At 43.9% G+C, this 26,915-nt stretch overlaps 1 protein-coding gene across 2 annotated transcripts in view; it reads right to left on the reverse strand.

Moving 5' to 3' along the window:
- Positions 1-2,056, reverse strand: part of OSBPL2 (oxysterol binding protein like 2) — a 105,306-nt gene extending 103,250 nt beyond the window's left edge. For both annotated transcript variants that reach the window (XM_061631091.1, XM_061631092.1), the window contains exon 1: positions 1,926-2,056. The gene's annotated coding sequence lies outside the window, so the exon portion shown is untranslated. The remainder of the gene's footprint in view (positions 1-1,925) is intronic.
- Between the last annotated feature and the right edge of the window lie 24,859 nt (positions 2,057-26,915).

Below are 26,915 nucleotides of genomic sequence, written 5' to 3' on the forward strand. Positions count from 1 at the left end.
AATTTCAGTTTTGATGATGATTAGAACCTGTTCACCTCCTCAGTCTGGTGAGTAAAACACAAGAGAAATATGGCCACACATTCTTGAAGGGGTTCTTTCATCTCAGGAAGGAAGGATGAATAGCAGGGCACATTCAGGCTTATGGCGATATACCTTATCTACATACTACAAAGATCACAAGCTGATCTCTCTTTGCCCAAGGCAAATGAAGGAATGCAAATCAAGAACACTGATGAGGGATGGAATATGAAGCAGCAAGGCTATTCACTCTATGGGAGAAATCACCAACTAGAGGCCTTAAAACAGAGTTGAGGAACCTGAGGACCACAGACTGAATGTGACCCTCCAAGCCTCTCCACAGGCAATAACCTTCACCAATCTCACTTCATGTCCTCCTTGAGTGTTTTTGCTTGGTTAGAATGTGTCCTTGAACTCTGATGCTTGTTTGCCTTGATGGAGGTTAGAAAGCAGCATATGTGTGTATGGAAACTAGGCAACTGTAGAACGGGAAATGCTACATTCATTGCTCCACGTCTTTTATCTCTAGTACCACCACAGCATGTGGCTTCCCAGATGGAATGTAGCCCTTGATCTAAAAAAGGATCCCAACCATTGTCCTAAGGTTAAATCCTGCCGTCATCACCAGGGTTACTAACTGAACACAAAAAATAATTTAAAACTGCAAGAGCCCTCTTGTGATCTTAATCGTGGTCATGTGACCGGAACCAATTGATCTGCAGAAATCAGCAAGTAAAGTTTTTCAACATGCTGAGATAAGCATATCAACGTTTGCAAAATGAGTTGCTGTTAAGAGCACAGGAGCAGGAACCCCACCAATGCGTACACACACAAAAAAGGAAGTTGGCAACCCTATGGTTAAGGGAACCTATATGCTTGTATCTTCAAAGAGGGAGCCTTTCCCCTCAACTGCTCTCCTCATAGAAGAAACTGCTTTGGGAGAATAATTAGAGGAGAAGAGCCTTTCCCCCCTCACAGTGGACGCATGAGGGGACAAAAGTCAGACCCTCTTCTGCTCCCAAATAACTCCCCCCTCCTCTCTGAAGAGAAGCTGGTAAGAGAGACAAATAGGAACATATGAAACCGCCTTATCTCGCATCAGGCGAGTGACTGGCCCATTCTAGTTCAGTCTACAATGACTGGCAGCAAGCCTTTCAGCATCCCACGCTGGAAGTCTTTCCCGCTTCCCTACTGGGGGATGCCAAAGACAGCGCCTGGGCCCTTGTGGATGTAAAGCAGATGCTCTGCCTCCGAGCTAGGGCCCTTCCCCTAGAAGAAGCTGCCTTGCACAGAGTCAGACCATCAAAATCAGTACGGCCTGCAGCGGCACACCGGGGGATCTTCTTCAGCCTTACCTCGAGATGCTCGGGGCTGAACCCGGGGCCGCTCCCGCACGCGAATCGCGTGCTCTGCCACTGGACTACGGCCCTTCCTTTAAGAAGGCCAGCTGGGAAGGCATCGATGTGGCCCACCCACGCTCCATCCATCTCTCGAAGCCCTGGTCTAAGCACATGGGAAGAGCCGGCTGGATCAGGCCAGTGGCCCATGTAGCCCCGCATCCTTGGCCTCACAGTGGCCAACCAGCCTACCCTGTCAGGAAAAATGCTCACAGCTGGGGGGGGGGTGTGGAAGAGAAGGACCCTTCTCCCCCGCCGTCCCTCAGGGTGGCCTTGAGAGGCGGTGAACCCTCAGACCCTCCTTCTTCTCCTCAAATAGTTCCCCCTCCCTCCTCTTCTCATGCGAGGATTCCCTCAGGCAGGCCGGGAGAAGCTTATGCCTCCTCCTCCGTTGGGCTCCAGCTGTTTGCCCTCTCCTCAGTGCCAGGCTCCTAACTGGGCTGAGGGGTTGGCAGGGAGGAGAGATGCGAGGAGAAGGGCGCCGGTTAAGCGCTGTGGGCGGTTGGTTACCTGACACGAGTCTCTCCCCTTCCCGCGGCGCGCGCTATCTCGCTCGCTTACAAGCCCCCTGACGAGACCCGTTGACACCAAGGCGGAAGTGAGACCCTCACCGTCGTCTTCTTCCCTCCTCCTTTTCCCCTCCTCCCTCTCACTCTCCCTCTCGCCCCCAACCCCGCCCCTCCCTCTTTGACAGGCAAGCCGAATCATCCAATCGCGAGGCGGGAAGGGTCGTGACGAGAAGAAGCCCTTTTCCCCAATCTGCCTTTCGCACTCCTCCCGCAAAGCCGACCAATCGGTAGCAAGGAAAGGGCGCGGCCTATGCTAATAAGAGTGGTGCCGGATGCTTATCAGTCCTGAGCTTTCGCTCGCGCGCTCCGACCGCCCGTTGTCCACTCCGCAGCCCCGCACGCGCTACAGTGTCACTGGCGAGGCGGCTCGGCCAATGGCGTGGCCGCAGCGGGGCGTGGCCATGCAAATATCAAGGCGGAAGGGCATCCTTTCTAGCGGCCCTTGTGCGTAATAGTTTTCAAAGGGTCGAGCGGAGCAACAGGAATGCCGGGCAGGCTGGAATGTGGCTTTGCAACTCCACAGGCCCTTTAAACTGAGTGTTTGGCTTGCATAGTTTTGGGTGCATTAATTTTCCTTTTTTTTCTTCCTTACTCTGTATGAAGCCCATTCACCTCTTACGCTGTAAAGTTTTGCGTGTGTGCTCCGGAGCAAGCCCCGTTGTTTTCCTGCAAATGTTTTATAAGTTGATCAAGAATTATTAGTAGCCATTGGCTGTCAACACTTTTTAAAAATAAAATAAGAATAAACTTCGCAACAGAATAAATGGTTTTACTCAGATTCATAGCTGATAGCATGCATGGTTTTAATTGTCTGTTTGTTTTTTAAAAAAGCCCCTCATGAGTGAAGTAACGATGAAATGATCATCAAGGCCCCTGCTGTGGGCCTCCCATTTAACATTAGGTTTACGTGCACACCACTGAGCAAGTAAATAATAAGCAAGATCCAAGTTAATGATCAGAGGGAGAATCAGAGGGCCGGATAGAGAGGCCTGGAGGGCCACATTCAAGGTCTTGCCTGAGGTTCTGCAACCCTGACACAGGACTTCCGACAGTCTGGAGTAACCTAGGCAAGTGCAGCTCACCCTTCAGACTTGGGGGATCATGTGTGATGAGAGCTGGACCAGTAGGTGTGATCCCCCACCATGAGGTTGTCCTTGGCATAGGATGCTAACATCTGAAGGGGGGGAGTTATATGCTCAGAGAAAGAACAGCTGGGCTATTCTGCCACTGTTACAGTTTAGCAGTCTTCTGTACCCCTCGAGGAAAGCTGACTAGCAATTTGTAGGTGCCATGCGATTTGCTGCTCACTTCATAGCTTTATCTCTAATAGGCAAAAAACCTTGTGTTTTAAGAATGTACCTATAGCCCACAGATATTTCTATCAAACTTTAAAAAGCAGGGAAATTGGGCAGCTGTAGTGAATGCACCAGGGGAGCAGGAGACCTGACCTCCTCACTGAGATATTGGACTGCCCTACAAATTTGTCAAAATGCAAATACAATTTGGGTTGGTCTTTCACAGTTCAATCAAGCTGAGTAGCGTGGAAGAATTTGGTAACATAGGCAAGGCCGGTTCTAAAGGGTGGCCAGGTTGGGCACTGGCCCGAGGGCCCTGGAGCTACAGGAACCCCTGAGGGGCCCTCCGCTCCCCTTCCGTGATCTGCACCTCCCCACGCCCCCCACTTACCTGTCAGCTGGCTTTTTAGCATTGCCCGTAGTGAAGATGGTGGCCGAAGCTTCGCTAAGGTACTGAAGCCGCTGCCGCCATCTTAGTTGATAGCAGAGATGTGCGTGCATAGCACGCACATGTGCCATCAACAAAGATGGCGGCGGAGGCTTCATTCCCCTTAGGGAAACCACGGCCGCCATCTTCATTAAGGGCAATGGTAAAGACTAGACAAATAGGGGGGCCGAGGGGCGGCACGTGCAGGGGGGCCACACACACATGTGTACGCACATGCGTGCACACCCACCGACCCAGCAGGGGGCTAGGTCAAGCTGATGCCCAAGGGCCCCCACATGTCTGGAGCCGGCCCTGAACATAAGCCCCTTCCAACTCTACTATTCTATGATTCTATGAAACCACCACAGCAACCACAGCCTGCGGTTCATGCTGGCCAAGGTGGAGTTGGGGACAAGTAAATTGCTGCACCAGCCTCGAGCCGAGTACCTTGATTGGGTCCGGATCGGGTCCCATGCTGCCATGTGACCACAGTGGAGCTGGCTCAGGATCCAGCAGATCCTGGGCCAACTCAGCCACACCCCTGGAATGCCCCAATTGGGGTCTTCTACAATGGGGATTCTGCCAGTGGCACTTCTGCCTGTCTGTCCATAAGGTGGGCAGAATGGGGAGTTTCCTATCCATGGAGTGATGCTGGTGTCAATTCTGACCAGTTCACACCTCCACCCCGGTGCAAAGGGGGTTTGGATTTCAGACTAAATTGGCTAAAACTGATACCTTATCAGCAACCAGAAAATACTGTACACTGATGCTACATATAAATTACTGCTGGGATAGCCATGTTAGACTTTGCATGCTGTTAATTTGCATGGTGTTAATTTGCATGGTATTTGTCGTGTGTAATATCTTGCTATACATGCACCCATAATTTTGTGTAATTTTCTTCTTTCTGCACGTCATGGTTTAAGCTGAAATTAATGTCTTTGGGATATCTTATAAGATGGCTTTCTCTTTCCTAGATACCCCTTGTTTTTAACAAAAATATTTCTGAATGATAGTATTATACACTTGTGGAATAACTGGATAACATGGTGTTTCCTGTTTGTAGTTTATGTGTCTTTTCCCATGTTTTCTGTTGGTTCTGCAATCCTCCACTGCAGCGAGCAGCAGCAGGGGGTGGCCATCTTTAATTAACTTTCCTCTTTCAACAAGGCTTTTAGGTTGAGACCTATCCCAGTCTGCGTCTGTGTTAGAATTGCTTAATATGTTTTTTAATAATGTTTTTAACCCTTTTTTAAAGTTGTTTTTTTAAAAAATGTTTTTAACGCTGTTTTGTTTTAATGTATTTTAAGATCTGTTTTTATGATGTTTTAAAGTGTTTTTAGAGCTTTGTTTGCCACCCTGGGCTCCTGCTGGGGGAAGGGCGGGATACAAATTAAATAATAAATAAATAAATAGTGCCGTCTCTACTACACACAGTAACTTGTCCCTACCTGGATGAATTTACAATCTACATTTAGACAAGGGGAGGGAGAAGACAACAGAGGGATAAGAGGGCCAGAGAGGCAAAGATAACGGGTGGATGTAAGTGACTTTTATACTTACTTCATTTTTATTTTCAGTGGAGATGAGGACTAGTAAAGAGGGAAATTACCTGTCTCAGCCTCATCATAAGAACTTTGTCCTGTCATCTGATCTTAAAGTTACCAATATCCTTTTCAGGATCTGACCTTGCAGTCTTAGTCTGTGTAATTTGACCAGAGTTTGCATAATTTAAACTGTTGCACATCCCAATAGCAAGTCAACATGGTATAAGTTAGTGGATCTTTCAGATTCAGAATCTCTCTTCTTAAATTTCCTGAGGTTATACATTTAGAAATGCAACTGACTAAACCTTGTAGAAGAAAGCAATTATTCATTTCCTTGAGCACTTAATAAAAACTTCTTGCCAAGTTCAAGATTAAATGCGCTACTTGCTTTTAAATTCAGAAATGAAGCTGAGGTGGATTCAGTGGTATACAGTTTCAAATAATGCAAGATTCAGTGAGCTTCACTGAAACCCTAAGAGGGCTTAATCTGGTTACTAAATACAATTTGGAATCCATGCAGATAAAACTTTCTCACTGCCAGATAATCTCTTAAATAAATTGGGAAGTAGTCGTGAGGAGGAAGCCCACAACTTAATCTCATTATCTCGATTTAAATTCTGAAACAATAAGGTATCATGTCCCAAGCAAAGAAAATCATTCCAGATTTAACTGTTATCTGGTAGAGTCAGTGTTTTGATTGGGCTCCCCCCCTCCACATAGGGGGGAATTCATCTACAAAACCAAGCTCTGCAAAATACAGCAGTATCAAGCATTTCTTCCTGCATCAACCTATGGCACAGGATCTGCCAGTTCACTGGAATATTTGCCTGAAATGATAGCCAGCCTTCATACCAAAGGCACACCCTGGGAAAGATGTGCCCATCTGTGGGTTGGCAATTATACCAGATGGTACATCTCTGGTATTGCATTTTATAGAACTCTGGGTATGACTGCACCTTTCCCACATGCACTGTGCTCTTGGCAGAGCTGGGGCACAGAGGTCATAGCCCCACATGAAGTGGCGCCTGATGTCCGTGGATCAGTGAATCTGCACTGGGTTTTAGTCTGAACTTTCAAGGAGCTGTCCAAGGTGCTCAAGTACCTTGGATAGCTCCTTGAAAGTTCAGACTAAAACCCAGTGGGGATTCACTGCCCCACTGTGAGAGCCACCAGTTTCCATTGTCCACATGTAGGGTGATAACATAAAGAGGAAGACCAGACTCCTAGGCTGTGTACAGTACACATACAACATTTTATTCTAGAATCAATGGAGACTGAGATCTTGGGTTTTTTTCTACGGGCCCACACACAACCTACAGAAACTATTGCATACTTTTTGGCCCTGGAAAGTGATTCTTGACAAGTTGGTTTCATTCCAAAAATAAAGTTCATTGCAGACTGATCCTGCACTGCACTGCACTGTGTCCATTTGAAAACAGTTGTGGGCAGCCCCGGTAATGGGGTGTGTATCCACACCTGCCCAAACATTTAAGTGCATGTATACCAAGATCAAAAGGGAAGGGTTTTCAAACATATATCAAGTAACAACACCCACCCGCCTTGACAGCAAGATCTACAAACAATCTAGATTGAAAGCAGCATGTTGAGGATGGGCATGAATGACACTGCATTCAAAAAAGCTACATTTTTGTGCTACAAATGGATGTGTGTATTAACCTGCTTAGGAGAGAGACTCTTGTCACATGTCTCAAGTGTGGCAGTGAAAAAAAGCTGACACCTGATCAAATTATGTTACTCAATCATTACTAAAAATTCAAGAGCCTTGACCTTTGCTTCTGGTTACCATCCAAAAACCTACCCAGTTAGAATGGCCAACTATGGAGCTGGCTCTTGCTCTGTGCCTTTAGTAGCACTTTAGTCTGCAGGCGTAAGGCGGTGGTAGTGCTTACCTCCTGGGCTCTGGCTATGAAAATGGTTTCCGTAGATCAAGCTGTTCTTAAAGACACAGGAGCAGACCAGGCCAGGTTTTTTTCCTGGTCTTTTGGCAACCCGAGACTCAGGACCTGCAAATTTGTCAACCAGTTTTCAAAAATCCCAAGATGAAGCTTCATGGAAATGTGCTGTTATGTGCTGACAGCAAATCATCTCTGTGTTCATACATAAACTTACTTATTTTTGTAAAAAAAAAAAGTGTTATATCTCAGTTCTCTTCTACTAGAGGTGGTCAGGGTGGTAAAAATAAAAGGCTACTGCAAAAGGCTCCAGAAGGATCCCTTCAAACTGACATTAAAATGACAAATACAGTTCAATCCCAGTAACTGTAAAGTGATGCACATTGGGGCAAAAAATCCTAACGTCCATACAATCCATACAAGCTAATGGGGTTTTTGCTGTTGGTGAGTGACAAGAAAAGATCATATGGTGGATACAGCTTGATGAAGATGTAATCCAGCATGTGGCAGTTCACCTGTGGAAAGGTGAATTCCATGGGAAGAATAATTAGGGATAGGACTGAAAATAATACTGTCAGTATCATAATGCCATTATAGAAACCTATGGTGCAGCCACACTTGGAATACATCAGAGGCTGGACCAGCTCCTCTACGAGGAAAAGTTCCAACATTGGGGGCTTTTTAGAAAAAGGCAAGTAAGGATGAAGGGACATAGTAGAGTATATAAAATTATGCATGGTTTGGAGAAAGTGGATAGGAAGGAATTTTTCTCCCTCTCTCATAACACTAGAATCTGGGGTCATCCAATGAAGCTGAATGTTGGAAGACTGAAAGACGTATGTCACACTGCACATAGTTAAACTATGTGGTGATGATCACCGACTTGGATGGCTTGAAATGGGGATTAGACAAATTTGTGAAGGACAGGGCTATCAATGACTACTAGCCACAATGCCTGAGGAACATAAGTGGGAAGAGTGCTGTTGTACTCACATCCTGCTCGCAGGCTTCCCATAGGTATCTGGTTGGCCACAGCAAGAACAGGATGCTGGACTAGATAGGCTGTTTGGTCTGATCCAGTAGGAACTCAAAAGTGACTTAACACACAAATAGGCAATAATCAAGAGTTGATAAAGCGCTTTTCATCACAGTGTTACTATTAACACTGTGATGAAAAGAGCTTTATAAATTTTAGAAATAAAATAAACATGAAGAAATAATATAATAATTCAAATAAAACAGACTATTGGTCCATCCTCCCCCGCAAAAATCCTTTGCCACACCCTGGGAGGCACATAGAAACAGGATCATTTGTATATAGGAGCATAAGAAAGTACCAAGTTAGACCATTGGTCCACCTAGTTCAGGATTGCCTACACTGGCTGGCAGTGGCTCTCTAAGGTTTCAGGCCGCGTAATTCCCAGGAGATGCCAGAGACTGAACCTGGGATCTTCTGAATGCCAAGTATGTGCTCTGCCACTGAGGAACGGGTGCTCCTGAGCTATGGATGAGCACTATATAAGAAGGCATGCCAGAGCTTCATTTCCAGACCTTGCGCCCACCCACCAAAACTTAGTTGGAGGTGGCACTTGCAAGAGCTCAGACGTTGAATTTAGTGTAGGGGGAGGAAGGATCATGTGGGAGAAGGCAGTTCTTAAGTTATCCCATTCCAAGTCACTTCGGGTTTTAAAAGAAGAAGCATCTTGAACTGAGCCAAGAAATGAACAGGTAATCAATGCAGATAAAATAGGACTGGAGTTACAGTATATGATCTGTCCATCTCAGACAACAGTCTGGCAGCAGCGTTTTGGACCAACTAAAGTTTCTGGAAACTTTTCAAGGGCATCTCCGCAAGTATCATGCCCTATGCTCAAACTAGGCATCATTCTATGACTGTCTGTGAAACTGAATTATCAGACTTCTCCATGGAGCAGTAAGCATTTATCAGCATTCACAGAAGCTGGTTGATGATGCGCATTTAAGATATTTTGAATATTATTTTCATTTGTCTTTGAAGACCAACTTTAAGGTGAAGCCTGGCTATTGCTCTCCCATCAAGTCACTATGAGATGATGATTTGTTTTTATCAGTTGAATTATTAAGTCCAGCATTTGTTTTTTTTTTAAATCTACCTCTTACATTCATAGAAATTCTTTAACCATGTTTGTGAATGTTGATGATACATAAGCTTGAATTATATGGTTCCTGTATTTGTCGGATAGCTTCTCATTATTAGGTCTCTGTGAAGTCCAAATTATGTCTACAAGCATTCATAAAATCGCAGAATTGTAGAGTTGGAAGGGGCCTGTGAGGCCATCAAGTCCAAGCCCCTGCTCAATGCAGAGATCCAACTTAAAGCATGCCCGACAGGTGGATGTCCAGCTGCCCCTTGAATGACTCCAGAGCCCACCATCTCCCTATGTAATTGGTCCCATTGTCATACCACTCTAACACTTAGGAAGTTTTTCCTGATGTTCAGCAGAAATCTGGCTTCCTGTAACTTAAGCCCATTAGACTGTGACTTGCGCTCCAGAATGAACATTGCTAAAAGACCATCCTTTCATGTTTGCCTCCTCTTCCTCACCTCACAAGCAGCAGTTCCTAGAGTCACTCACATCATCTCCCCACCCCAGCCTTTCAGTCTTGTAGAGAAGCCTGAGTTTTGCACCAATGGTCCAGGTAACAAGGCTGGCTGAATGATCACGGGAGAGACAGGGAACTGAAAGGTGAGGGGGAGGAGAGGGAGAACACAAAGAAACCACGTAACAGTTCTGGAAGGATTCCGGAAGGATTATTTTCTCGGATGGAGAGCCAGTCAGGCATCTGAGTACAGGGATTAAGAACCTTTGACCCTGTCTACAGCACAGATGTTGGGGAAGGGACTCAGCGGTAGAGCATCTGCTGTGCATGCAGAAGGTCCCTGGTTCAATCCCCAGCATCTCCATGTAGGGTTGGGAAAGATTCCTGCCTAAACCCCTGGAGAGCCACTGCCAGTCAGTGCAGACAATACTGAGCTAGGTGGACTAATGGTCTAACTTAGTATAACGCAGTTTTGTATGTTCTCAGCTCCCATCTTCCCTGATCATAAATAAATAAATCATAGTCCATGCAAACTAGGGCTGCAGACACATCGTACTTTAAATGTGTCTTAAAAGCATGTCCCCACCCCCAAGGCCTGGGGAACTATAGTTTGTTAAGAGCTGTAGTTTGTTAAGGGAGCTGGGAATTGTAGCTCTGTGAGGGGTAAACTACTGTTCCTAGGATCCTTTGTGCAGGAAATGTGTTTTAAATATACTTTAAATGTATGTTGCGTACGCAGCCTGAAGCTGTTGGGAGAGGGAGTCTACAGGTTCCTGCTGTAGTCTGAATAAGCAGAACAGGACCCTCTAGTGAGCTCCCCACTAATGTCAGTGGTCCCTGGGCTTACCTGGCTAGCAAGTGGGCACATGGGTATTTTATTTAATTTATTACATTTATATCCTGCCTTTCCTCCAAAGTAGCTCAAGGTGGCATACAAACATGGTTTTTTCCTTCCCCATTTTATCCTCACAACAACCCTGTGAAGTAGGTTAGGCTGAGAGAGACTGACTGGCCCAAGGTCACCCAGTGAGCTTCATGGCTGAGCGGGGATGTGAACTCTGATCTCCCAGGTTCCAGTCCAACACTCTAACCACTACACCATGCTGGTAGTGGCAACGGTGCTGCTGCGATGAAATACAAAGCAGCTTTTATCTGGTGTGGGAATGGCAGTGCTCCAATAAGCACTGAACAGTTTTCAGATGCTGTGTTAATTTCCCACAAATGCCCTTGATGTACCAATTATCTACCTCAGTATAAGGCAGCTTGCTATGCTTATTCTGCAGCATTGGAACGACACATCAGGGGCGTTTATAGGGCATTTAAAGAGAGCCTGAAAGTCATGTAGCATTCAGTGCTCATTGGAGCCTCAGTGGGGGGGAAATGTACAGAGGGTTCCAGGCCAAGGCAGACTTTAGGAAATGCTGGGGACTAATCACACAGAAGCCAAGGGGTGGCTAGGTTTATAGCATAGACCAGAGGTGGACAGATGGTAGATCTGGATCTACTGGTAGATCTCTGGGTGATTTGCAATAGGTCAGCAAGGATTTCTGACTAACCATAGCAGCAATAAAATGCACTCCTACGTGCCACCCTAAATTACACTGAATTGAAGATAGCTTGGATTAACACTATATTTTATTTATTGTTCTTTATTAATTTATACCCCACCTTTCTTTCATCGCAGGAACTTAAGGCAGCATATCTGTGGTCCCCAGGCAGTCTCCCATCCAGGCAATGACCAGACCCAGACCTCCTTAGTTTCAGGAAGGGGGGTGGTGGCCTCATGTGCCTTCAGACCATAGCCTGAATGTTGGTATAAATGGTTTATGTAGTTTGTATACTGCTTAGAAGCCTATGTTGTCACTGAGCGATATACAAGTAGATAATAACCAGAAGTTAAATTTTTGTATGGAGGCAATCTGAGTTCTGTTCAATTTTCTCTATAAAATGAGCATATTAAGCAGCCCCCTCACCCCAAATATTCTGCAATGCTAGCAAAGAGCTGCTTTCAAACGTCCATGGATCTTATGAGAACACATTATTATTATTATTATTATTATTATTATTATTATTTACATTTGTATACCGCCCCATAGCCGAAGCTCTCTGGGCGGTTTACAACAATTAAAAACATTAAAAACAAATATACAAATTTAAAAACACTTCAAAAAAAAAAACAATTTGGGGGAGATTCCTGCCTGGCCAGTTCTGCACCTTGAACACAAGCCCATCTGTCCATTCAAGAACATGAAGGACAGTCTAGCAGCAAAAGTGGGTAGCTCTCTTCCCTCCACCTTCAAAGGCAGCACTCTTCCTCGTTCATTTCAACCAGAGGCTGGTGGTGAGGCTCCCTTTCAGAGCCTTCCTCTGCAGCCACCTCCAGTGGGGCAGCTGCTGAAGCAGGAGCACTTTGTAGGAGGCTGAAGAGGGGCCAATTCCACAGAGAGAGAGGGGGGCTGTGCAACACCAGGCAGACAAACCGGCTTCCACTGCTGCACGAGAGAAATACCGGCGTGTCATGACGAGACCCTTGACTTTAGCCTTTGTGTATACATTTAATTATGCAATACCCCAGTGAAATGAAAAGACATTTAATGTTAATTTACTGCTCTGGAGCAGAGTGTAAGAAGCCGGCATTATGGAGAACCAAAGCACTGATGCAAGGAATTAATTGCAGATAAACACAAGTTTGTAATTAACCATGTGATCCATTAGGCTTTGCTGTTTGTGTATTTGCTCTTCCTAGAGCCACCTAAATTGTTAGGCAGAATGAGGTGACTGCCTTCGGTGGCAAACACTGGGGAGAGGGCAGCAGGGATAGCCACCTCAGTTATTTCTCCAGCACTCCTTGGCCATACACTTACGCTGGAGGACGGAGTTGTATGTGCCACACAACCTGTCCAGCACCCTCCTAACTACTCTCAGGTGCAGTGGAAGACATTATTCCTCTGCCATTATTGAAGTGAGATTCAACTGTCAGTCCAGTTGGCCTCTGAATGTGGACTTGGGGATGGAGGTATCTTGTCCTTCACCTCAGGCAGTGAAATTTATTTATTTATTTATTACATTTATATACCGCCCCATAGCCAAAGCTCTCTGGGTGGTTTACAGCAATTAAAAACATTAAAAACAAATATACAAATTTTAAAACACAAGAAACAATTTAAAAACACAAGCTAAAATGCCTGGGAGACGATGAAAGTCTTGGCCTGGCACTGAAAAGATAACAGTGTTGGCGCCAGGCGCACCTCGTCAATCAGATCATTCCATAATTTGGGGGCCACCACTGAGAAGGCCCTCTCCCTTGTTGCCAGACTCCCAGCTTCCCTAAAAGTAGGCACCCGGAGGAGGGCCTTCGATGTTGAGCGTAGTGTACGGGTGAGTTCGTGTCGGGAGAGGTGTTCCATCAGGTATTGTGGTCCTAAATCGTGTAAGGCCTTATAGGTTAAAACCAGCACCTTGAATCGAGCTCAGAAACATACAGGCAGCCAATGCAAATACCAAATGCCTTGGGCAGGCTCCTTCTTTGTTTTCTTATAGAATGCGGTCCTCAGTCTGATAAAGGGTCCCACTACCTCAGGCTGAGGGTCACATTCTGTTATGGGGAGCCATCTGGGGCCACATGCCATTGGTGGACAGGGCCACCAGCAAAAGTGGGCAGAGCAACAGATGTGACTCTTGCCTTTGTATAGTAGGCTACATTCTAGCCACATAATAATAAGGGTTTACACACAGAGACTTTCCTATCCAGGCAAACAAGAGACATTATCACAGTTCAAGGCCATATTACACTGAGCAAAAGCAATTAAGGGTGCCCAGCAGGGCTAGCGAGGGGTGTGGTTTGGGAACAAAGGATATACTCTGGGAAGAGCCCCAAGGGCCAGATAGAGAGGCCTGGAGGGCCTATCAAAACGTTATTTATGTACAGTATTTAAAGGACAGACAGACAGAGAGAGAGAGAGAGAGATAACAATGCAATGAACGTTCAGTTCATTGTTCTTCCATTTGGCAAGGGTGGGGAACCTCCAACAATGGGCCAGATTTGTCCCATCAGGGGTTCAGTTTTGGCATGCAAGGACATTTTCCCCCAAAAGTGCTCCCTTCCCCCACACCTGATGTCATATGTGATGTCAGATGCTGGGCAGGTAGGGATGCAGCTGGCTGCCAGTGCTCAACTGGGAGACTTAAAGTGCATTGGCAAGGAAAAGCAGGCTTTGGCTCAGCTGATGGGTGGCACAGCCGGAGCCAGTTGGATCAGCTGCCAAGTTCACAGGTGCTTTAAAGCGTTATGCAGGGCTCTTTGCAAGCCTTGCATGATGCTTCAGGACTTTACAGCACCCAGTCCCCTGCTGTCATTGTGACATCAGGTGACTTGACAGGTGGGCAGCCCCACCCACCTGTCAAATTTGGCATGCAAGGACAGTTCTGAAAAGCCAAAAACTTTCCCATCCCCACCATACAGCATAACAAAGTCCTGTTTCCTCCCATCCCTTCTGTGGTGTGTTCACAGACACATGGCATTTTAGGAGACTGTTTCTAGGGAGACCCGCATGCATTCCCCATACCATTATCCAGCTCACCCTCTATGCTCAGTAAAGGATCGCAAGTTCACATTTGTTGACCGATTGGGGGGGGGGGATGCTTGTATGAAGATATGGGAGGCACACACAGGCCTCCTATTTCTTGTAATAGCTTGCAAGATGCCAAAGGGGGTGGGAGGGAAAAACAAATCTGTCATACGACAGGGGATCCCTCTCTGCATTCATGTTGAACTGGAACATGACAGGCACATCCCTTTTCTACGGATTTCTTATTTTGTTCTTTTTTTTAAAAAAAGTTGTTTTGTTCTTGGGGGAAAAAACTTGCTTACGTTAAAAACAACAACTTAAAAGTTATAGGCTTTTTAAACAGCAGGTGCATTAGCAATAATTCTCATGTATTTCTTCCTCTCGCCTTCCTTTAAAGCTCCTGACATATTTTTCAAATTCTTGTTGCGTTTGTCTAGAGCCTCAGCTTGCCTTTTTAATATTTCAAGTGGAGTACTTTCAGATCCAGGATGATGAATCATTACGGCTTTCCTACAGCATTCATCCTCAGTTTTCTGTCTCCTGAGAAAGCTTTTTTTAAAACGGTAAAATAATATTCTCTCTTTCTCCTCTTTTGTTTTCCTTAACAATAATATTTTTGTACACTCCTCCCGAGATGTGTTTTTCTACTGCAGGGCACTCAGTGGTATAAGAATATAAGAACCTGATGGATCAGGTTAAAGGCCCATCTAGTCCAGTTCTCACAAGGGCCAACCAGATGCCTATGGGGAGCCTGCAAACAGGACCTGAGTGCAACCTGTGGTTTCCAGCAACTAGTTTTAAAAGCATACTGCCTTTGCCAGTGGAGATAGAACATAGCCATCAGAGCTAGTAGCCACTGATACCCTTATCCTCCATGAATTTGACTAAATCTCTTTTAAAGCTAAGTTAGTGGCCATCACTGCCTCTTGTGGGAGCAAATTCCATAGCTGAACTATGCATTGTGAGAAGAAACATTTTCTTTTCTCTGCCCTGAATCTTCCAACATTCAGCTGGACATTGGATGTCTCCAAGTTTTAGTGTTATGAGAGAGGGAGAACAACTTTTCTCTATCTACTTTCTTCATACTGTGCATAATTTTAAAATAGTCCAACACTCTAACCACTATACCACACTGGCTTTTACATGCTGCGCATTGCCAATATTATAAAAAAAAACTCCATTATGCTACTCATCACTACCAGTTTTGTAAGAAAGTAATTTGCCATTTTCAATAAGCTGTTGAGAGAGCTTTATTGGCTAGGGAGCCGGATAGAAACCCTAGAAACAAATAAAAAAATAGCCTGCAGGCAGTCTTTTATCTATAATCATCTTTAAATTAATAGGTGGAAATGAAATGAGAGTGATTAAAGCTTCACATCTTCTGGTCCTTTTGGAGAATATTGATAAAATAGTATTTGGGAAGGAAAAGAATGAGGAATCTGCTGAGGAATGACACTTTACTTTTTCTCTTTAACTAAGGTATACAAATGCCCATGTGTAAGGTTCTCTTCGGACAACTTTTTTATTGGTCATTTGTGATTATTTGCAGTCATGACAGTATTGGGGCAATTATATGCAATCCTGGTTTCAATACATCTGCAAAGGTTTGGGGGCAGACATATTGCTTCATTTTCCAGTTGGTGCATGTCCCAAAGCTTCCTGCTGAAATCTGCAACTTTTCATACTACAAATGTTCTGGTTTCTTTGGTTTTTGTTTCTTTGTCTGTTTGTTTTTGTCCTGCTTTTGTTGTACTATAATGCAAGAATGCCCCTTCAGATGGCAAAAATACGGTAACCTTGTGGAAATTGCAGAACGCCTTATAGGGCTTTGCATAGCCCCCACCGATCTGCCCTGTGGCTCCAATCCAGAGGAGGGGCATCAGACCAACCCTCCCTGGGTCGACATGGGGACCACCCACCCTGGCTTTGGGCCACTGCTGAATAAATTTGGGGATGGGTCTCATGTTTAATTAGGGTAAAAAAAACCACTTTAATTAAACATATGGTGGGGAGGGGGAAGGAGGCATTGTGTCTCCTTCCCCTGACCAAGAGCAGAGACAATTTATCCTTTGCAAAGCTGTTTTGCAAATGCTTTCCAACAGCCTGGCCCTCACGTCCTCTCTACCAGTGTGTGTGTGTGGGGGGAATTGGCTGGCACTGTGAGCCTCTCCTCTCCAATGCCCCACCTAGAAATGTGGTTGCCCCACCTACCAAGGGAGGCTGGCTACAGCACTAGTTGCACCACAATATTTTCAGTTGCATCCCCTTCACATAAAATGCATTTATCGAATTTTGTACATTGCCTTTTTATGGTAAAGTTTTTTTATTTTATTTTAAAATATTTATCTTCCATCCATTAAGAATAATGGTGTTACATACTCATCACATCATTGTGGATGACTAAGAAGAAATAGATAAACATATATTAACAGAAACAAACAACCACCAAACATTTGGCATGCACTTCACTTTTGGAGGAGAGAACATACTAAAAATAACTCATAAAGCTGTGGGGAATAATGTTAGAATGAAAATAATAATAAATCTATTAAAAACATATATATATTTATTTCTTGTTCATTTTTGTTGCCAAATCTGCCAAGCTTGTATAGATGGTATCTTCATAAAATTGTCTTCTGAAGTCAAATCAATAAATTTATGCCGTATTACATAGAAGGCATCAGGTTTGTCGCTACCTTGCCAGAGCATTAGCTGTGTGTGATCGTTTCCATAATCGCAATGTTCCACAATGAGTGGTACCAAAGATCAGTCTGATAATTCTAAAGCTGATTTGCAGTTCATGACAATAACTAATCTTGCTGTTAAAGCCATGTAAATTATAGGTTTTTTCAATATTATGTTTAAGTATCCATCTTCAGAAGTACTTAACAGCAACAATTTAGGATTAAACAAATTATCTTGTGAAATGAGTAGCATTTCTTCATAAATTAAAGCACAAAAATTATTACAAGACCACCATAAATGAAAATAGGTCCCAGCTTTATTATCAGCTCTCCAACATAATAGAGAAATCAATATGAACATTTGGTAGAGTCGTACTGGGATGTAGTACCAACGATGAATTAGTTCCTCTCTCATATAGCTAGACATGGACCAAAATGGCCGTGAATCCCAACGTTTATTCCAGTCACTAATCTGTATTGGTAATATTCGTTTCCATGGTGGACCAGTGTTTGTCACCAGAGCCTTTAATAATATACAACAATTGTCATAATTGAAAAGCACTGCAATAGAATGCCCCAGCCTCCTATGTTGGAATTTTGTACATCGCCTTGAGACATTTGTAGAAGGCAAAACAGCAGCAGCAGCAGCAGCAGCAGCAACAGGTTCAGAGAAGGGCAAAAAGGATGATTAGGGGACTGGAAACAATGCCTTATGAGGAGAGACTGAAAGAACTGGGCATGTTTAGCCTTGAGAAGAGAAGCCTGAGGGGAGATATGATAACACTCTTCAAGTACTTGAAAGGTTGGCACACAGAGGAGGGCCAGGATCTCTTCTCGATCATCTCAGAGTGCAGGACACGGAATAATGGGCTCAAGTTGCAGAAAACCAGATTTCAGCTTAACATCAAGAAAAACTTCCTGTTAGGGCATTATGACAATGGAACCAATGACCTAGGGAGGTGATGGACACCAACACTGGAAGCATTCAAGAAGCAGCTGGACAGCCACCTGTCATGGATGCTTTTAGTTGGATTCCTGCATTGAGCAGGAGGTTGGACTCAATGGCCTTATGGGCTCCTTCCAACTATACTATCCTATGATTCTATGAATGACAGGTTTGCAGCTTCAAGGTAGTATTCAGTTGAACAGTGCAAGAACTTTTAGCCGCACGATGGAACTTCCCCACCCTTTCCTCTTCCTGTGCTTCCTGTGCACTCCATAAATCTGGTTCCCAGGCCATTCCCATCCAGGCACTGACCAGACCTGACCCTGCATAGCTTCAGTAGGGAACTGGCCTTATGTGCCTTCAGACCATAGCCTGGGACCATAGCTTTTAGTAGAGCTAGCACTGAATACAACCTGTAATCACCTCTCCTTCTCAAAGAAAAGGAAGTGAATGACTGTAACAGCAAAAAACAATAATGTTATATTGTCACAATAGAATTAGGGGGGGAAATGGTATTATGTTCATTTATGAAGAAAAAATGAATTATTTTACTAAATTATAGCACTTACAGGGTTTTTTTCCAAGCTGAAATTTTGGTTGTGGTTTAGATTTTGAGATGCGTTCTCTCAGTAGAAATGCAACCCATTGATTTAACAGTTTGCTCCGTCATTGATCTTAAGGGAAACTGCATTTTTAGTCTCTTGTCAGCAGAAACTTGCAGTGTCGCAGTAATTATAAACTACCAAAGTCCAGTACATGTGGAACGTGGAACATTGTTGATTTAATTTTAGACAGAAGTCTTTGTTTTTTCATTGCTGCTATATTTCTTATGAATGGATATTCTGAAATGTGTTAATGGACAGGTCTTATGTCAGGGCTTATGCAGAGGAGATTCATTCAGAATATGAAGAAATATCTACTTAACATTAATGGACTTTTGAGCAACTTTATACCCATAAGAACATAAGAACATAAGAAGAGCCTGCTGGATCAGGCCAGTGGCCCATCTAGTCCAGCATCCTGTTCTCACAGTGGCCAACCAGGTGCCTGGGGGAAGCCCGCAAGCAGGACCCGGGTGCAAGAACACTCTCCCCTCCTGAGGCTTCCGGCAACTGGTTTTCAGAAGCATGCTGCCTCTGACTAGGGTGGCACAGCACAGCCATCATGGCTAGTAGCCACTGATAGCCCTGTCCTCCATGAATTTGTCTAATCTTCTTTTAAAGCCATCCAAGCTGGTGGCCATTACTGCATCTTGTGGGAGCAAATTCCATAGTTTAACTATGCGCTGAGTAAAGAAGTACTTCCTTTTCTCTGTCCTGAATCTTCCAACATTCAGCTTCTTTGAATGTCCATGAGTTCTAGTATTATGATGCATTATCGATCTTAATATCTCTATGACATATTCTGTTTATATTTTGGAGTATCTGCATTTTCACTGGGTTGTGTTAGGGGTTCTTTTGGACTTGTTCATAGTAAGAACATAAGATCATAAGAAGGGTCCTGGTGAAGAGTATAAGAAGAGCCTGCTGGATCAGCACAATGAACCATCTTGTCCAGTATCCTGTTCTCACAGCGGCCAAACAGAACAAATAAGAGCCTTATCTATTGAACAAATGAGAGAACTAGACGTGCAGCATCCTGTATCCCACAATCAGGGCATAAGCATAATATAAAGTGTTGTATCCAGTGCTAGCACATGACTTTCCCCAAAGAATCATGGGAATTAAGGGTGATGGGAATTCATAGCTTTTAGAGGGGAAAACTATAGTTCCCAGGATTCTGTAATGTGTGTTGAATGTGCTTGAAATGTATGGTGTAGATCTACCCTCAGAGTAGACCCACTGGAGTTAATGGACATGGCTAACTTAGGTTTGTTCATTTTAATGGGACTACTATAAATAGAACTTAGTAGGCTACAGCCCTATTTGTTTGAATATATATTTTATACTATGTCCCATTACAAATAAATATTGAAAAACTGTTTTATTGTTGTTATGTGCCTCCAAGTCGACAAAGACTTATGGTGACCCTATGAATCAGCGACCTCCAACAGCATCTGTCATAAACCACCCTGTTCAGATCTTGTAAATTCATGTCTGTGGCTTCCTTTATGGAATCAATTCATCACTTGTTTGGCCTTCCTCTTTTTCTACTCCCTTTTGTTTTCCCCAGCATTATTGTCTTTTCTAGTGAATCGTGTCTTCTCATTATGTGTCAAAAGTATGATAACCTGTTTCATCATTTTAGCTTCTAGTGATAGTTCTGGTTTAATTTGTTCTAACACCCAATTAGTGGTCTTTTTCGCAGTCCATGGTATGCGCAAAGCTCTCCTCCAACACCACATTTCAAATGAATTGATTTTTCTGCTATCTGCTTTTTTCACTGTCCAACTTTCACATCCATACACATATATATTATACTATCTCCTATTAACAAATAAATCTTGAAATGGTTTACAAACATAGAAATACAAATGCATTAAAATAATTTCAGTTAAGAAACCTCACATGATATTATAGATATCAACTATAGTATAGGGCAGTAGGAGTTTTTAATAAATAGCAGAAGCACCCAACAGTCAGTGCCTCCCAAGTCTCAGGAGGGAGGGAATTCTAGAGGAGTAGGCACCACCATGGAGAAAGTCCCGCTTTCATGTTGCCACTAGATGGCATTCTGCAGGTCAGTGGTGGTTGGTGGCTCCATGTCAGTGGGGCAGAGGAATACATTCTGGATTTTAGTCTGAACTGTCAAGGAGCTGTCCAAGGTGCTAAAGCCACTGCTGCAGATCATGGCACCAGCTCCGGGATCTACTAGAGAAAGGCCATCCTTTGGATAACATAAAAAGCCCTGAACAACCCAGGTTAATAACAACACCTTCAAGATTGCTCAGTAGCTAATAGGCAGCTGGTGCAGTCCCTTCAGCACAGGTGCAATATGTATGCAGCCAGACACTCCATTCAGTACCCTAGCCAGTGACTTCTGAACCTGCTGCATCTTCCAAACCAGCCTCATGGCCAGCTCCACACAGAGCACATTACAGTAACCAGTTCTGAAATCACCAATTCAGGAATCACAGTGGCTAAGCAACCACTGGGACTTTTTAGTTTAGAGAAAAGGAGAGTAAGTTAGAAGCAACATGATAGAAGTGTTTAAAATTATGCATGGCATGGAGAAAATAGGCAGAGAAAAGTTTTTCTCCCTCTTTCCTAACACTAGAGCTCATGGACATCCAATGAAGCTGAATGTTGGAAGATTTAGGACAGGCAAAAAAAAAGTACATCTTCACACAGTGCATAATTAAACTATGGAATTTGCTTCCACCTGAGGCAGTGATGGCCACTAACTAATGGCTTGAAAAGAGGATTAGACAAATTCATGGAGAATAAAACTATCCATGGCTACTAATCCTGAGGGCTACGCCCTGCTTACGGTGTTGGAGGCAGCACGCCACTGAATACCAGTTGCTGGGAATTGCAGGTGGGGAGAACGCTGTTACACTCAGGTCCTGCTTGTGGGCTTCCCATAGGCATCTGGTTAGCCACGATGAGAACAGGATGCTGGGTTAGATGGGCCACTGGCCTGATCCAGCAGTCAGTCTTTCTGAACTTATGTTTTTACTACTATCCAGAAAAGTTGGTGCACCAACTGTAGTTGGTAAGAGCCCTCTCTCCCTGTTGCTTCTTAGCATATTACCTCTGAACTGGATGCTTCCAGGTAGATTTATCATCATCATCATCATCATCATTATTATCGTTGTTGTTGTTGTTGTTGTTGTTGTTACTACTATTACTAGTAGTAGTACTAGTAGTAGCTATGGTTGTTATGAATTTGATTAATTACCACATTTGCCATGCCCCACATTTTTGTTCGCAAGGGACCCAAGACAGTAGTTTGTGTTTCTAACTGTATTATGGCAATACAATATTACTGTTTTTCTCATTATAATAATTAGTTCCCTAAGCACCTTTCGGGTGTGTGCATAGATTTGATGTCCCTCCAGTTATGTTCTTCCACCTCTTTCTCCCTCTCTGCTCCAGTCGTTACCCCTTGCAGTCTGGCAAACACATACAGCGTCTCCTAACTTTCTCAGTGTTCACTGTGTTTGACCTTATTTTGTGTGGCAGGGGGGATTAGAGGAAAGAAGGAATGTCTGTGCTGTGTGTGTGTGGTTTCATTACTATTCACAGTACTGTCTCACAAGTGCAGCCTTATTTTTGTCTGAGTTACTTTTAGAATGTGAGGGGAAACAAGTTATTAGACAGCAGAATGGTTGTCAAGAGCAAAGAAAGGATTCTAGGAAAGAGGAGGACATTAGAGGCATTAATTAAACTGTTAGGAGCCAGCCAGGTTAGCTGCCATGAATGTATCCGGCGAAAAGACAGAGGCAGCTCATTAAGAGAAAAAGAGAAACTTGATGGTTTAGCTCAGTAATGTACAGAACGAGGAGATTCTGGATTTATTTTAGCAAGGGCCCCTTGGGAGCTGGGAAGTCAGATCCCATGAAATTCCACCCTCCTCAACACACAAAATTACCTTTGTTCACAATCAAAGGCTGGCTGCTTAGGTCCTCCTGATATGCATTAAGCCACAATACATTTTTCTTCAGAACTGATAAGACCTTTGCAAATGGCCACTTGCCTTGTCACCTGTGCTGAGTTGTAGTGATGATGCAAGAAAACTTTACAGTTTTTTCCCCTCAAGCAGGGATGGGAAACCTGTAGCCCTGCAGATGTTGCTGGACTCCACTCCCAGCAGCCAAAGCCAATACTGCCAATGGCCAGGCATGATGGAAGTTATAAGCCAGAAACATCTGGAAAGCCACAGGCTCCCCATTCCTATTTTAAAATTAAAAAAAAAAACAAGAGAGAGAGAACAGAAATATGTTCTGGGTGAGCCTGGTGTTACATTCAGCCCATGATTGACTCAATGGTTAAATAAGCAAACATACCTATTCTCCTTCAGAAATAATGGTGATAAAAATAATGGACGTCCTCTGTGAAGCATGGGCAGAATAACAGCTGATTTAGCATTTTACTTGCTGGTAAGTGTGCAAGATAACTTGCAAAGCCAGGATCACGCATCAGGCGAAGACCCTGCGGTGACTGATGTACAAATATTACATCTGTCTTCACCCTCAGTATTCCTAGGCATGCTTCACTGGAAATGAATATCTAAGAAATTCCGAAACTGCCAGATTCACAGCAGTTGGTGTATTCAGTGGAGGAGGAAGGCTAGATTTTGGCTCTAAAATGTCACAACAGTTACATACACAGCGAAAACTCTAGATGGCTGAAAACATTTGTGGACTGCCGGGACACTTTCTGATATGCCAGTTCTCACATGGATACCATCATCATAATTATTTATTTATTAACAAGACTACTAGACTGTTCTTTGTTACAAAAGAATCACACAGCAGTTTGCAAAGCACTACAAAATAGTGTATTATACAAACAATTAATATCCATCAGTTAGAAAACCATGACAAATGTAGTTCAGCACCTCCTGAAAGCTTGAAATTCAATCACCAAATGCCCAGAAGATCACATATTTTTACCTGGGGCTGATATCCCACTACAGTTGAGGCATCCCATGCATTCAGAACAGCGACCACTCTGGATGTTTAGCTGCCTGAGGCAAAGGACAAGAGGGCACCCTCCATTTCACATACAGAAACCAACTAGATTGGCAGTTGAATCTTACTTTCAGCATTGGCAATGAGATTGCATCCTTTGTGGCACCTCAGGCCATAGGCTAGTTTAGGGAGTGCAGAACAGACTGTGTGGCATGCACAGCTCAGTCCTCCACTAGAGGGGAATGCTACCCCCAGCCTTTGCCACCTGAGGCAGAGGGGAGTCCTCATTTGAGGACAGCCAGGAGGTTCTGGCCTTAGACCCAGCCCTGGGTCAGGCTCCATATGGAGGTGAGTAGCCAGGATCCTGTAGAAAGGCCAAGAAAGGTCTGTTTGCACCCAGGGTGAGTTCAGCCCCTGACAGCAAGGCTGAATTGATCCAAAGTGCAAGAGAGAGGCATCGCCTCAAACACCAGTTGGAGACCCAGCCCATAAGATCTATCTATCTATCTATCTATCTATCTATCTATCTATCTATCTATCTATCTATCTATCTATCTATCTATCTATCTATCTATCTATCTATCTATCTATCTATCTATCTATCTATCTATCTATCTATCTATCTATCTATCTATCTATCATCTATCTATCTATCTATCTACTCTAACAGTTATCTGGCTCCCAGGCAGAACTTGGAAAAGTTACTTTTTAAAACTACAACTCCCATCAGCCCCAGCCAGCATGGCCACTGGATTGTGATGATGGGAGTTATAGTTCAAAAAAGTAACTTTTCCAAGCTCTGCTTCCAGGCCATGTAGGGCTGTATCAGCCAATGATGATAGCTTGAATTTTGCTTTGTAATATATAGGCATCCACCGAAGGCTCTAGCAATTAAGTGTTATGCAACATCATACTGACACACCTGCATTCTGCACTAGCTATAGCTTCAGGGGAAGCCCACAGAGAGCTTCTATATGCAAGGTTACCAGAATGTGCATTACTGTGCCCAGGCTATCGCAGTCCAGAAATGGCTATAGCTGGTACACCAGCTAGAGCTGAAAATAGGCACTTCTTGCCACCAAAGCCTTTTAGTCACTGGATCTAGGACTACTCCCAGACTATGAACCTGTTCCTTCAGGTCAAGTCTGGCTCTGTCTAGAACAGGCCCCAAGTTTTGAACAACAGTGGCTCCATCTTGTCAGGATTCAGCTCCAGTTTATTGGTTCTCATCCAGCCCATTACCGCCTCTGGCCCACCACGGAAACAGCCTCATCTGATTCAGATGGTATGGAGAAATAGAGCTGGGAGTCCTTGGACATTCACTCCAACTCACATGATTGTTACACTGCAGTGACACAAAGTATGTGCAGCCTATCCCACCCCATTGTGTTTGTAAGACAACTTTGGGGAAGGGCTGTAGCTCAGTAGCAGATGATGTTTTGCATGCCGAAGGTCCCAGCTTCAATCCCTGGCATTTCCAGGTAGGGCTGGAAAAGGCTCTTGCCTGAAACCCTGGAGAGCCGCTGCCAATTGGCAATACCGAGCTGGATAGGCCAATGGCAGTTTCCTATGCAACTTCCAGGCAATTAGAGAAAGCAAGTTAAAACTTGAATGAAAAAGAAACAGCACCTATGTTACATGATCGCTTGATATAAAGTAGAGGTTGGTTGCAGTCATCGGGTTGTATCTAATGCAGTGATGGCTGGTGGCTCATTGTCAATGAGGCAATGCGATCAGCTGTGGGTTTTAGTCTGAAATTTCGAGGAGCTGTCCAAAGTGCTGAATAGTCTTGTCGATATGGAGCCAGCAGCTGTTATTGATCCAAAGTAGCACTAAGCAAGTGTCTTGTCAGCCCAAGGGTTACCACTAGGGCAATGAGACTTTCCCCCTCCTCCCTCCTGCACCCCTTCAATCTGTTCTAAGAGTTCCCCCAACCCTCTGGGGCAGATTTGGGGACGGTGTGGGGCATGCAGGGGAAGAACAGCAGGTGATCCTTTTACAAAAAAGTATATGGAAGTTCTGCATGGTTCCAAGGTCTCATCTTTACTCATGCCTTCTCTACGTGTAAGAACACAATTACAGACCACACTCAGGTTTTATACAAGCAAGATTTGGGGAAAAGTGTGGCTTATATTCAGACCACTATGGTATCAGTTTTATACCTGTGTACTAATCATGGTTCCTTCCCAAAGAATCCTGGGATGTGTAGTTCAGGTAAGGTATGGAGAACTATCCCTAGCTCCTTCTCTTATAAAACTACAAATTCCCTTGGAAGAGGGAGATATGTCCTTTGCGTCTTTTCACTCATGACTATAGCAACAAGTTTGTGTCTTTCCAGCATCTTGTTAATATGGAATAGATAGCAGAAGACAGTCATGAATCTTGTATACGTTGTTTAATTGTGTATTTTAAATATGGCTGTTATATTTTATACATGTATCATAAAATATACAGCATAAGCTTTAAACTACAGTTTTATCATTTTTATACTTAGAAGCCTATTTTGGCATCAAGACATATATAAATTAAAATAATAACGATAGCCAAGTAGATAGGTATCCAGGTACAATTTTGCAGGAAATGCAAAAATAAATAAATAAATCTGGCAAGGATAATTGGTTTAACGTTTTTGAAAACAAAAGCCTCCTTAAATCCTGGATTTTCTGCATTCTGTGTATTTCTGGGATTCAGGAACTAGACAGGTGATCAAAAAAACAAAAAACAAAGCAAACTCAAGGCAGAGGAAAAGAATCTTGAAGGGCAGATTCATTCAGCCAGACTTTGGAGTGCAGAGACAAGGAAGTGTAGGTACAAGGCCAGCTCATGGTTTTTGTTGCTCTAGGTCAGAAATGGGGAACCTGTGGATCTCCAGATGTGGTTAGACTGCAAATCCCATCATGTTGGCCATGTTGGCTCAGATTGATGGGAGTTGGAATTCAACACTGTTTTGGAGGCACAGGTTCCCTTTCCTTGCTTTAATCTGGGTGGGGGAGAGGAAATTGCCCCCCTCCTCGTGTCTTATCAAAAGTTGACCAGGATGCTATTTTCATAGTTTCATTATTAATTTCAGTAAAGTTTAGTTTAGCATGAAGCAGAGTAAGGAGTGGAATGGCTAACGATATAGCTGCACAAAATTATACATGGTGTGTGTGGACTGAAAGCATTCAACTAACTTTTTGCACTAATGGTAGAGTTAGCATTAGCACAACGGGGTTTTCTCCCCCCCCTCCACCAATGCTCACCCCACGCCATCCCCAAATCTCCTCTGGAGGGTTGGGGGAACTCCAGAACAGATTTAGGGGGTGTGGAAAGGTAGAAGAGGAGCAGATCATTCCTTTGTGCAAGAAGAAATCCTTGTATTGATGGAACTATTGCCATAGCTCTATGTTGGATACA

The sequence above is a fragment of the Rhineura floridana genome, chromosome 6 (genome assembly GCF_030035675.1).
Source record: "Rhineura floridana isolate rRhiFlo1 chromosome 6, rRhiFlo1.hap2, whole genome shotgun sequence".
Taxonomy (NCBI): domain Eukaryota; kingdom Metazoa; phylum Chordata; class Lepidosauria; order Squamata; family Rhineuridae; genus Rhineura; species Rhineura floridana.